The sequence below is a fragment of the Diabrotica undecimpunctata genome, chromosome 7 (genome assembly GCF_040954645.1).
Source record: "Diabrotica undecimpunctata isolate CICGRU chromosome 7, icDiaUnde3, whole genome shotgun sequence".
NCBI classification, from domain to species: domain Eukaryota; kingdom Metazoa; phylum Arthropoda; class Insecta; order Coleoptera; family Chrysomelidae; genus Diabrotica; species Diabrotica undecimpunctata.
The window spans coordinates 19,443,882-19,456,156 of NC_092809.1; the positions used below are offsets into that span (position 1 = coordinate 19,443,882).

At 32.8% G+C, this 12,275-nt stretch overlaps 1 long non-coding RNA gene across 1 annotated transcript; it reads right to left on the bottom strand.

Moving 5' to 3' along the window:
* Positions 1 to 10,535: 10,535 nt before the first annotated feature.
* On the bottom strand, positions 10,536 to 11,410 carry LOC140446200 (uncharacterized). The gene is made up of 4 exons (XR_011951466.1): positions 11,157 to 11,410; positions 10,885 to 11,096; positions 10,711 to 10,822; positions 10,536 to 10,629 (listed from the first exon to the last, which is right to left on the bottom strand). It is a non-coding gene; the product is annotated as an uncharacterized lncRNA (long non-coding RNA).
* Positions 11,411 to 12,275: the final 865 nt, after the last annotated feature.

Consider the following 12,275-nt stretch of genomic DNA (forward strand, 5'->3'; position numbering starts at 1 on the left):
TATCTATTTACCAGTTTGTCCAAAATATTTTGGTTGGTTCTTATAGCGCCTGGATTTCACGAGCCTATTTTCAAATATCCTCTGTTAGCGTTTCTTAGTTCAGCGCTAACTTGATGCCGTCGATTATTTCTTTAACGATTCTAGTAACCATTCTTTCATTGTCTTCAATAGCCTATTATGGTACTTTTTGAAGATTAATATGGTATTGTTTTCCACCTGGTGGGTGGTACTTTCAACCTATGCTTACGACGCGACGGACCGATTTGGTTGATTCTCCACTACTCAATCTATTTCGTTAAAGACTATAAATAATGTAAACACCAAAAATAGATCACATGAGAAAGGCACCCTGCTGAAACAGCTGTAGTGATAAAATATTATAATAAATTTTGTGGAAGTTTTGAAAACAAGGTTTTCAGTGTTTTATTGTTATATAAAAGGAATTTCCATATATATTATATATATATATATATATATATATATATATATATATATATATATATATATATATATATATATATATATATAGGGTTTTTATCGCGGTTCACAAAGAATTAGTTTGTAAGCACACTTTTTTTAAATTATCTTTATTATATCTATTATTAAACACACATATATATTTAACATAGCCAATGTAAATTTAAAATAAACTATCTTTAAATTGAAATTCTTATGAAACTAATTAAATTATATAGACAATGTAAATTTTAAACAAACTATCTTTAAAATTGAAATTGTTATGACACTAACTAAGTTATATTAACAAAATTTGGTACCTTTTTGTCTCTGAATGCCTAAATGAACTGTTCTTTACTATATAGATTTTAATCACCACTCAATGTCTTCGTTCTCAGCCTCGGTTATCCTTGTTTTTGTGAAATTACTTTTTCCAATTATCAGCTTCCACCAATTTAAGATATTTTTCTTCTTAATATCATTTATATTTATTCTTCTTTTTATTACACCAATATCCAATCACCATATAATTATTATAAGTTGATTTATACTAATCTCCAATCATAATATAATTTTTAATTTCTTCTAATATCCAACCAATATTCTTCTAATATACTTTCCAAAACTATCAAATTTTAATACTAAATCACTGATTATTGCATACTTTATACTTTCTTCCTAATCACTAACTGTAACTAACCGTGTCTGTCTTCTTAATAACTAATTTTCTGACTGCTTACTGACTGACTGACTCGCTGGCTGCCTTTTTGAATCCAAATCACCGAGTATTTATATCTTTTCATTGTTCCAGAATCATCTGGCAAGAAATCATATTCGAATTGTTCTATTTTCTAAATATATGAATTTTCTGGAATAGTCTATCTCGCAAACAGGGTTAACTCTAGTGTTCTAGAGAATTCTTTTCTTTTCTATCGAAAATGTTGTTGACATTTAGGCTTTTCAGACCAGAATATAAACTTATATGTAATTTAAACAACCTAAATTATTAAACTACACTATTTCAAATCCGTAACTATATGTAAACTAAACATTTCAAATTAACAAATAACCCCACTTTATATTCGTAATTATTATTTAAATGTCTGTCACTTTCAGAGTATGTATATCTGGTTGCCTATGCACATGGGTCACTTAACTATACTTACAATATTTTAATTATTGAAAAAAAAACTTTTTACACTTATTATATGCTAATTTCTTAAAAATGCCCTCACATAAATAATTTTTATAATATTCCCTAGTATATAACTTATTAGGGCCTGCGTAGCGCAAGTGGTAGGATGCTTGCCTCGCATACCGGTGGTCCGGAGTTCGAATCCTACCGCCGGCAAGAACAACTAGACATTTTTAAAAATGTCTATAGGCCCCAGGTCGACTCAGCCTTAATAAAATGAGTACCTTGGGTAAAACCAGGGGTAATAATAGGCGGTTAAAGCGTAGCACTGGCCATGTATATATATATATATATATATATATATATATATATATATATATCTAATATTCCAAGTTTGAATACCACTCTGTATCATTATAGACATATAATCATATATCAACAAATGATTTAAATTTTAATAAAATTGCAAACCAAATTTCTTTTTAAGTTAACAGTACATATAGTAGTAACTCCCAGCTATAAATTGCTGACTAAAAAATACCATACAACCCATTTTTTCCCAAAGAAAATTCTCCGTGACATTTTTACAAGCCCACAAATAAACAAGAATTCCATTCCATTTCCTTTAGTGTCCATCCATAGAGTGGAATATCTTTTGTTTACGAGAAGTCTCGAAAAGTACTTTTATGCTTTTCACTTCTACTTCTATTCATTTTTGTCCATCCAAAAGAGTGCGTAAAATGTAATGGAGAAATAACGCTGGCCAGATTTTATTTTTATTAACGATTGCATTGTATAACATGAGAATAGAAACTTCTGCCTTTCAGCCGGTGAATCGAGTTTTACAGATATATGGGTCAGGAACTGAAAATTACTAGAACTTTAAAAAATAATTACAGAAATTAATCTTATTGTAAAATTATTAATTTTTTAGATGTCGTGTCTGTGTACATATATTACTTTATGTATTCTGGTATAATAATAATAAGATAATAATAATGTTTATTGATTTCACTGTACAAAAAAAAATTATAATTAGTAGCTTTTTTACATACATGTTAATTTTACATCTGGCACTAAAAAACCAAAAATTATTTCCTCATTACCCGTTAAAACCTATTGGTCAAATACGGGAATAGTTTGTGACGATATTTAATTAAATTTATGTAGGTGTATAATAATCTACGAATATTGTATAATATGTAAATTACATGTATTTAATTCTTTTATATTAACTAATTAATTATTAATTAATTTATATTTTATAATAATTTGTATAAGTGCATTATAAAGCGTTTTTATAAAGCACACTTGTTCGGATCACAATTTAACTGGAACTTAAACGAAGGTGACATTTTGCCATACATTGGTAACATATATTTGACAGTTGTGCTGTTGACACTTTAGATTTGTTTTTATTATTTACATTTAATCAAATTTTGTTCCTTTTAGAACAAAATTATTGTGATTTAATTCCAAAATATCAGATAAGAAGTTATATAGTCTTTGTAAAGAGATGGTAGCTTCTTTGATTCATTATTTTGAACAGGAAGTGATAATAACTGCCCTATTCTATCATTGAGTGCTGCTAGGGAAGTAACGTATTTTTATATGTTTATATAGATGCTTTGAGGTATATAAAAAGGTATATAGGAAGCATTGAATGGGCAGATATGAAAAAAGCCATACTAAAAGCGGGAAAGGAGGTCTTAGGCGAAGAAGAGAAAATCACTAAAAAAGACTGGATGATACCGGAAATAGTTGAGCCAATAACTGAAAAAAAAATACAAAAATAAAGATGAAAATTAATATAAAACCATCAAGAATAAAATCAAATATGAAATCAGAAAGGCTAAGGAGGAATGGATGAACAAAGAATGCCAGGAATTGAAAGAACTCAGCAACAAACATGACACCTCAAACTTACATAAAAAAATGAAAGAACTTACAGGCAACACCAGACAAAGAAAAACACTCATAACAAGAGATAATAATGGAGAAATACTTACTGAAGAGAGCAGAATAAAGGAAGTATGGGAACAATATATAATCCATCTGTTTCATGACGAGAGAGAAAATGAACAAGATATAGGCGAAGAAGAACAATTCCTACAAATTTTACCCTCAGAAGTAAAGAATGCCCTACAGAATGTAAAACAAGAAAAAGCACCGGGTCCTGATCAAATTCCAGTTGAACTATTAAAAGCCTTAGATGACGTTAATACGGTAATACAAAGAGACTCACCCGAATTCTCAACCACATATGTAGAGGGAAACATCCCGGAGGAATGGCTTAAATCGATATTTTTACCTCTACCAAAAAACAACAATCCCAAATCATGTAATGACTCAGTTTGGCTTCAGAGGAGGCATGGGTACAAGAGAGGGATTATTTGCGTTGACGGTACTCTTGCAGAAATGTCGGGAATATAACAGTGTGCATATGTATGCTTCATAGACTTTAGGAAGGCCTTTGACCGAGTGCAGCATATGAAGTTAATAGATGAATTAAAAAACATCAATTTAGACAAAAAAGACATCGAGTTTATTAAGGCTATATACTGGAACCAGAAAACAGTAGTAAAGGTGAACGATATAGAAACAAATAATATACCGATTGCGAGAGGGGTTAATCAAGGATGCGTCTTGTCTCCGACGCTTTTCAACGTGTAGTCACAGGTCATATTCAGAAAAGCCTTATGGGAAAGAAAAGAGGGAATAAGAATTGGTGAAAAAATCATAAACAACATGAGATTTGCAGATGACACGGTAATTATGGCTGAGAGTATAGAAGAACTACAAACTTTACTAGATGCAATAAATAGTGAATGCATTCAAATGGGACTTGACATCAACACAGATAAGACCAAATTTATGATAGTATTAAGGAGTCCAATAAATAATGAACAACTAACTCTTGGTGGACAGCAGATACAGAGAGTGACAAAATATAAATATCTGGGAGCTTACATCAACACAGAATTAGATCCAGACCAAGAGATCCGGGTACGAATAGAAATGGCAAGGGCAGCGTTCTTAAAATTCAAGCAATTGTTCTGTGACAAAAATCTGAATACTGCGTTGAGACTGAGGTTTATTGAATGTTACGTCTGGTCGCAACTATTGTATGCGGTGGAAAAATGGACACTAAAAGCGCAAATAGTTAAGAAGATTGAAGCCTTTGAACTTTGGATATACCGGAGAATGTTGAAAATTCCATGGACTGCCAGGGTCACCAATGAGGAAGTGCTGAGAAGGATGGGTCGAGACAAAAAATTGTTGAGAACAATAAAAGTACGCAAGACTGCATACCTTAGACACATACTGAGAAATAATAAATATAGTCTTCTGCAGGTCATCATGCAGGGTAGAGTCGAGGGCAAAAAGGGAATAGGTAGAAAGAGGAAGTCATGGCTGCGAAATATTCGAGACTGGACAAACATGACTGTAGACGAATTATTTCAAGTTGCAAAAGACAGAGAAGCTTTTAAAAATGTGGTCGCCAACCTCCGTTAATGGGGACGGCATAGGAAGAAGAAGAATATAGATGCTTAAAATATACATTCTTGTTTTAGCGTGTAGCTGAAGCTTCAACTTTACATATTTCAACTTAGGGTTCTATCTCTCAAGCCTTAAAAACTAATAAACTTCTTAATATCACCACCCAAAAAACGTACTAAGCCTAAGAAAGTTACCAATACTAAAATAATAAATACAAGCAAAATTCGTAATAGAATTTACAATATATAAACGAAGTAGGTATACTTTTCGTTAGATATCATAAAGTTTATTAAGTTAAATAGATTTGCCAAGTATTATTTAACTAATAATGGACTGAGATAATTCCTTGTACTAATATTCTTTCGTTTCTTGAGGGCCCGAAAATATAAGAATACTCATCTGCAAAAAAGGGACTTCTTGCTCTACTAGAAGTCATAAAAAATACAGCACTTAGCTATAGGAGCATTCTGTACTAGCTCCATTAAAAGTTTATAATGATTAACCGTGGAACAACCTTTAAATTTTAGAAGAATGTTCTTGTCATTAACATACGTATCATCCATATGTGCGATAAAATCGCATTCCACTTTACATCACACTATCGTTTCTTCTTCTTCTTCTAGTTCCATGACCGTTATCGATCGTTAGCTACCATATTCGCTATCGTGACTTTATTGACAGCAGCTCTAAATAACGATGTAGTTGATTTTCCATACCATTGCCTTAGATTTTTCAGCCATGATGTTCTTCTTCTACCAGTACCACGATTACCTTGGATCTTTCCCTGAATGATCAGATGTAAAAGATCATATTTTTCAGGGTGTCTCATAATGTGACCGAAGTATTCCAGCTTGCGTTTCTTTATTATATTGACCAGTTGTGTTGTTTGGTTCAGCCGTCTAAGGACCTCCTCATTTCTAAATCTGTCGACTCAGCTTATTTTTAGTAGTCGTCTGTATACCCACATCTCAAAGGCTGTCAAGCGTCTAAGGATAGCCTCAGTTAGAGTCCACGCTTCCACTCCATACAGCAGAACAGGAAAGATGTAGCAAGAAGTCATTCGAACTCTAATGTCAATGCTAAGATCGTGACTGCAAAGTACGTTTATCATGTTTACAAAGGCAGCTCGGGCTTGTTCTATTCGGCTTTTAATTTCTGCGGTTGGATCCTAGCTCTCATTAATATTACTGCCGAGATACGAGTTTCTTGACTCTGTCCAGTGTAGCATCTCCGACTTTTATACCGTCATCCTGTATATAATTTTGTTTGCTAACTATCATATATTTAGTTTTCTTAACGTTGAGTTTTAATCCATACTGATCACAAGTCTGTTTTATTTTGTTCATTAGATTTTGAAGGTCTTCTCCGCAATTAGCAAGCACTAAGGTATCATCAGCATATCTAATATTGTTGACGGTTACTCCATTCACAATAATACCTTCGGTTGTCTCCATTAAGGCTTCCTTAAATATTTCCTCCGAATATAAGTTAAAAAGTAAAGGCGATAATATACACTATCGCTGAGCGTTTCAAAAAAACAGGACAAACCCTTCCTTTTACGAGAGAATCAGAAGATATATATCTCTCTTTCTCTCTCTCTCTTTAATATTTAATTCCCAAATGTTTTTCTTTTTCTTCTTCTTCCTCTTTATAAGCAATTCTGCTTGTTCATTGGCGGATTGATACCTCTATGGAAGGTTATCTCTCCATCTTTTGCGCTGTCGTCCAATACTTCTTCGGCCAATTGGTGACGTATTTTTTGCTATTTTGACGACACGGGTCTCCTTCCTTCTGCTTATGTGGTTATTCCATTTTTTTTTCTATTTTATGTCCATTATTTATACACTGTACGTTACATTTTCTTCTATTGTCTTCACTTTTCTTTCGATCTATCAGCGTATTTCCTGTAATTCTTCGCAGTACTCCCATCTCTGCAGTTTCTAGTAGCCTTTGCGTTGTGGCTGTGTCAAGTCTTGTTTCTGAGGCATATGTCATTATTACACTAGCTTTAAAAATTCTTGATTTTATCTCAGTGTTAATGTGTCGGTTTCGCCAATGTTACTGAGGCATCCTGCCAGTCGACTTGCTTTTTATACTTGATCTCTTACTTCTTTGTCCAGGTCTCCATAGCTAGACAGTGTAATTCCCAGGTATTTTATTTCCATTACTTGTTCAATACTGATGCCATCAATTTCTATTTTACATCTGATCAAAATTTTTTGATCAGACAAATATAATCTTCTGCCTGGACATTTCATCCTACAATTTATTTTTTAACTCTTCTTAAATACAATAAGCTTGAGACCATCCATGCAACAATTATTTAATCCTTTTACAACATACCTAGTAGTTTCTTTCGCAGATCATTGTCATATCTATACAGATTCATCCAAAAACTATTGATGTTGTGGAATCAGCAGTTATAGACCTGAACATTGTATTACAATTTATATTATCTTTAACTTACAAAGTATTATTTATTCTATAGAACTATACTCAATTCTGCAAGCTCATAATTCATATACGTACTCAAATAATTTCAAAATCTGTCATAATTATTCACTCTCTTAGTGCATTATATATAATAGAACAGTTATATACAAGTCTTCTTCTTATGGTGCCGTGCACCTATAGTGCGTTGGCGAATTATCTTAAGGTCAGACGTCTGTCTTTTGCGGCATGCAAAAGTTCGCCAGTGTTAGTTACGCCTGTCCAGTTCTTTATATTTCGCAGCCACGACATTTGTTTGCGACCTACTTCTCTCTTGCCCTTAATCTTTCCTTGGATAATTAGTTGAGGGATTGGGTATTTTTCCCCTCTCAGGATGTGGCCCAGGTATCCAATCTTTCGTGCCTTGATCAAGCTGAGCAATTCTCTCTCAGTATTTGCTCTTCTTAGGACTTCCTCGTTTCTCACCCTATCTGTCCATGGTATGCGGAACATTCTTCGCAAGGTCCACATTTCGAAGGCTTCCAACTTGTTAGGCTTCCGTTATATACAAGTAATCCTAGGTATATAAATAAAAAAAACATTTAATGTACTTAACAATGCGAGGCAGCAATGGAAGGAAAAAGCAGATTTTCATGCCAGAGCAACAATACACAGTGTCTCTTTAGTGTTAGTGAAGCTAGCCCGTTTACGTGTACACTAGTAGCCAAAATTCTGGAAACCTTACAAAAATTTTAGTTTTGTTATTAACATTCCTCTTTGTCATTAAACTTATTTTAATTTTACGTTTATCTATAATTTTATTGCATCGTTTTATGCTTTTACTTAATATTTAACATCTTTTAAGAGGAAAAACCCTTTAAAAATTTAAAAATAAATTAAACAAGAGCCGTTAGCTATTAGTAGATATATATTTAAAAAAAAATGGTAGAAAGGTTATTATCAAGAAAATTAGTATTTGATGAGATAACCTTTGTTTTCTATGACAAACTCGATTCTGCGAGGCATGAAGTTCACGAAACGTGCCAGATCTTTGGGTGTAATAACTCTAAACCAGTTTTGAATAATGGCTTCTATCAGTTGTCTCTTGTTTCTTGGGATTCGGCGTGATACTAACACTTTTAGCCTTGACCACAAAACCACGATAGTAACATCATGGTTTCTCAACCATTTCATGAAAATCATAGCCGTATAACAAGGCGTCTCATTCTGCTGGAAAATGCATTGTTGGGCATCCCCTTCAAACAAATATCTGATAGTCGGCAATAATTTGGCTTGCAGTATTCAGCTTCATTAGTGGTCATACAAACCAATACTATTACACTCACAGGATGCTTCATAGTGACCATAGTACACTGGAGCGAAAGGTCGGCGGCGAACAAACTTCCCTCCGTCATTCCCAAAGATCGAGATACTGCTTTCATCATTTCAAATTACCTTACTCCAATGTTCTTCTATCCACTCTCTGTGTGCCAAGGCTCAATAAATGCGTTTTTGTCTCCCGTTTTTGATCAGGGACGGCTTCTTTCTAGGAGTTCGTGCTCGCAATCCATTTTCACACAACTTTCTTCTGACAGTGCGATCCGATATTAGTAAGCCAGTTGATTTTACAATAAGCATTAATCTCTTTTGAGGATCTGCGACGATCTTCTATAGAAAGTTAGCATATTCTACACTCATTGTATTGACTTTCGGTTTTCTGCCTGTTCTTTTTGCTGATTTTTTCGTTCCAGTGTTATGATAACGTTTACAAACTTTCATTACGCCTGATTTTGTGGCCATAATCCAATCTGTTTGCTATTTCCTGATATGTGTAACTTTATTCTCGAAGAATAATTGCTTTGGCGTTCTTTCCTGGCGACCAATCAACACGTTTTGGGTTTCTTGGTTCCATTTTCATTAAATCAACTCTGTTGTTTTCTCTCCGACAATTAAACAATATCACCTTAGTAACAACTATCTGAAATCACTAACAAACACTGGAAGTCGCATAAAACTGTACTAAACACTTTTAATTGAATTGTTGACTGACTATAAAACCCTGACGCACTATGCAATACAGTATTGCCAATGTTGCTATTCACAAACCTCGATTTTCGGCGTTTCACTTGAATCTCTTTCCCTATTTAAATCAAATTACCCTATGTGTGACTTACGTAACTGCGACATTAATTTAGCACGTATCTTTAATAGAATATCCTTAATATATTAGTGAAAGACAAAAACAGACATGTTTAATTACTTGAAAGCTATTGGTGTTAAACTAATAATTAATTAAAAATAAAATCCACAAGGAAACTAAGTTCCTGTGTTTGGCTGTATACCATATATTAAAAATTTAAATAAAATCCTTTATAAAAAGGTATATAAAAAACCCAGTTGGGCTATGTTAAATTGGCAAAACGTTTTCGGAATAAGTATTCCATCATCAGTACCAAGTTAATACATGGATGTAGCCACTAAATATGGGGTTACAAACCCTTTAAAATTTGCTAATTGAAATTTAGTTTACATAATGTCTGTTTTACAATTTAGATGGTAAAGTTACCGATGGATTGGTAACATGGTGACATATGACTCTGCTGTCCTGAGTCCTGAGACGGTATGTCTACGAGGACTTCAATAAAGCAACTGAGTTAGAATTTTTAACAGGTTTCAATATAATACATACATTAAGTACAAAATAAGAATAGTTATATATAAATGATTGTTTTAAAAATCCATAACTATGGATTACTATTAACCTTTGGAATAATTCGAACCTTTTTTTGGCAAATGTTTTTTATTTGCAATTATAATAGCCATTACTTCATTGGTACCTAGTAGTGTTTATTATTATTACATATTGCCATAAGTACATTTAAGATTACTTACCATTTGAAGAACATTGACATTCTCTAGGAACAACAGGTGTCATATTACAAGTATTACTTGAAATTATTATTAAATGTACAGGTAAGATTTATCAAAATTATCATATTTAACAACTATTTATTTTGAACTGGAAAAGCAATGGAGGAAGTCAGATACTTCTGATGTTATTGTAATTACACTAACATGTCCTCCTAGCTGGTGGGCATCCTTTTGTCCTGCAATTATACTAAGTGTGAGTATATAGTAAATTTACCTCTTCCAAATACTGTGCCTTTCCAGGGACAGTCGATGCTTACATATCTATATGTCGGGAACAGCAACTTTCACAAACTCCAGCACTACATCAGGCTTTGGTTTTTTCAAAGGGTCATCACCTGTAGCCAGCATGCTGTTGTTTCTCTGCATTTTCTACGACAAAAACTTTGCTTAAATAAATAAAAGTATTTTACCTCTGTTTCAATTTGTTTTACATTTTTCGTAGCTGTTCTGAAGTCCTTAATATATCTGCCTCAGGCTGGCAGTTATATAATAGGCTGTATTTGTACTCACAACCCTTATTTTTTCATTAAGGAAGCACCGTCTATCCTTTTATTCTCTACAGTATTATTTTCTTTACCAGCTGGATTATAAACACCTTTCCTTTTGTTGAATAAACTGCATATTTAGTACAATTTCCGCTCATCTAAAAATGCACATAACAGAAATTTATTCCCTCGAATGCATATTTTTTATAATATATTACATATCTTAAAATAATTTATTAAAAATTAATTTTTTTTAATACACAACATGCCTCTTCTTCAATAAAGTTAAATTTGGCGCTAAAAATCGTTTAGTGACAATGATAATAATTGACAGAATCTTCTTTTTGTTGGATGTTACCAATCAAATTTACTTAAAATCCCTAATTTTCGTGCTTGAGATCAATCTTGTACGAGAATACCCGAAGTATCGTTTATAGAACACAACAAATACTTGAGCATGACTTTGACGTAAGTTCGACTTGGCTGAGCACGTGCTCAAGCACGAGCTTGAGTACCGACTATAAATACGGGGCTAAGTTTCTGCATTTGCTCACAATCGCTATGTCGTCTGTATAAAGTCTGAGTAGTGTTTCTGGAGCTCTTGGAACATCTGTGGTGCATATTGTGTACAGTAGGGGCGACAGGACTGCTATCTGTGGCACTTCAGCCTCTGGAGTTCCGTGTTTGGATAGTATTTGTTCTATTCGAATCCTGAAGCTTCGGTTTAAACGAAAGTTGTTATTTGTGAACGCTTTATTAATTAAAACTTACGTTTTATTTATTACTAATTACAAAATGTCTCTACCAACTAATCTATTTATGTAAATTTAATTCTTTGCTCTCTGGTGATATTGTTGAAAGTTGAAGACAATCTGTTTCACGAAATATAAATAAAAAAACGCTATATTTTTCGAACTTTATATTTTTTGATATATATACAGTTATTGTGTATTTTAAAATTCCGTTATACACAATATCATCCTACATTTTATATACGTCTTCGAGGCAAAAGCTTTAAAAATGTCAAAAATTTAAGGAATCTCAAATTACTGAGTTAAAAAATTATTCAATAATTTTATTTATAATATGATCTGTAATTAAATCATATTTCCAAAAGCGTTACGAAATTAAACACCCATAAATATTTAAAGGACCACCGACGCAAATAAGCAAAGGAAAACAGGATAACGAAAAATGATTCTCTCTCAAATTACAAACCCTGCTTCTTTCTTTGCTTTATCATGTTTTCTTCTCCTTTGAGACTGACAACCAATTTACAGAAGTTTACTTCATTAATTTGGTGCGTTTAATTTTTAGTCTGTTAGATTTTTCCTCAT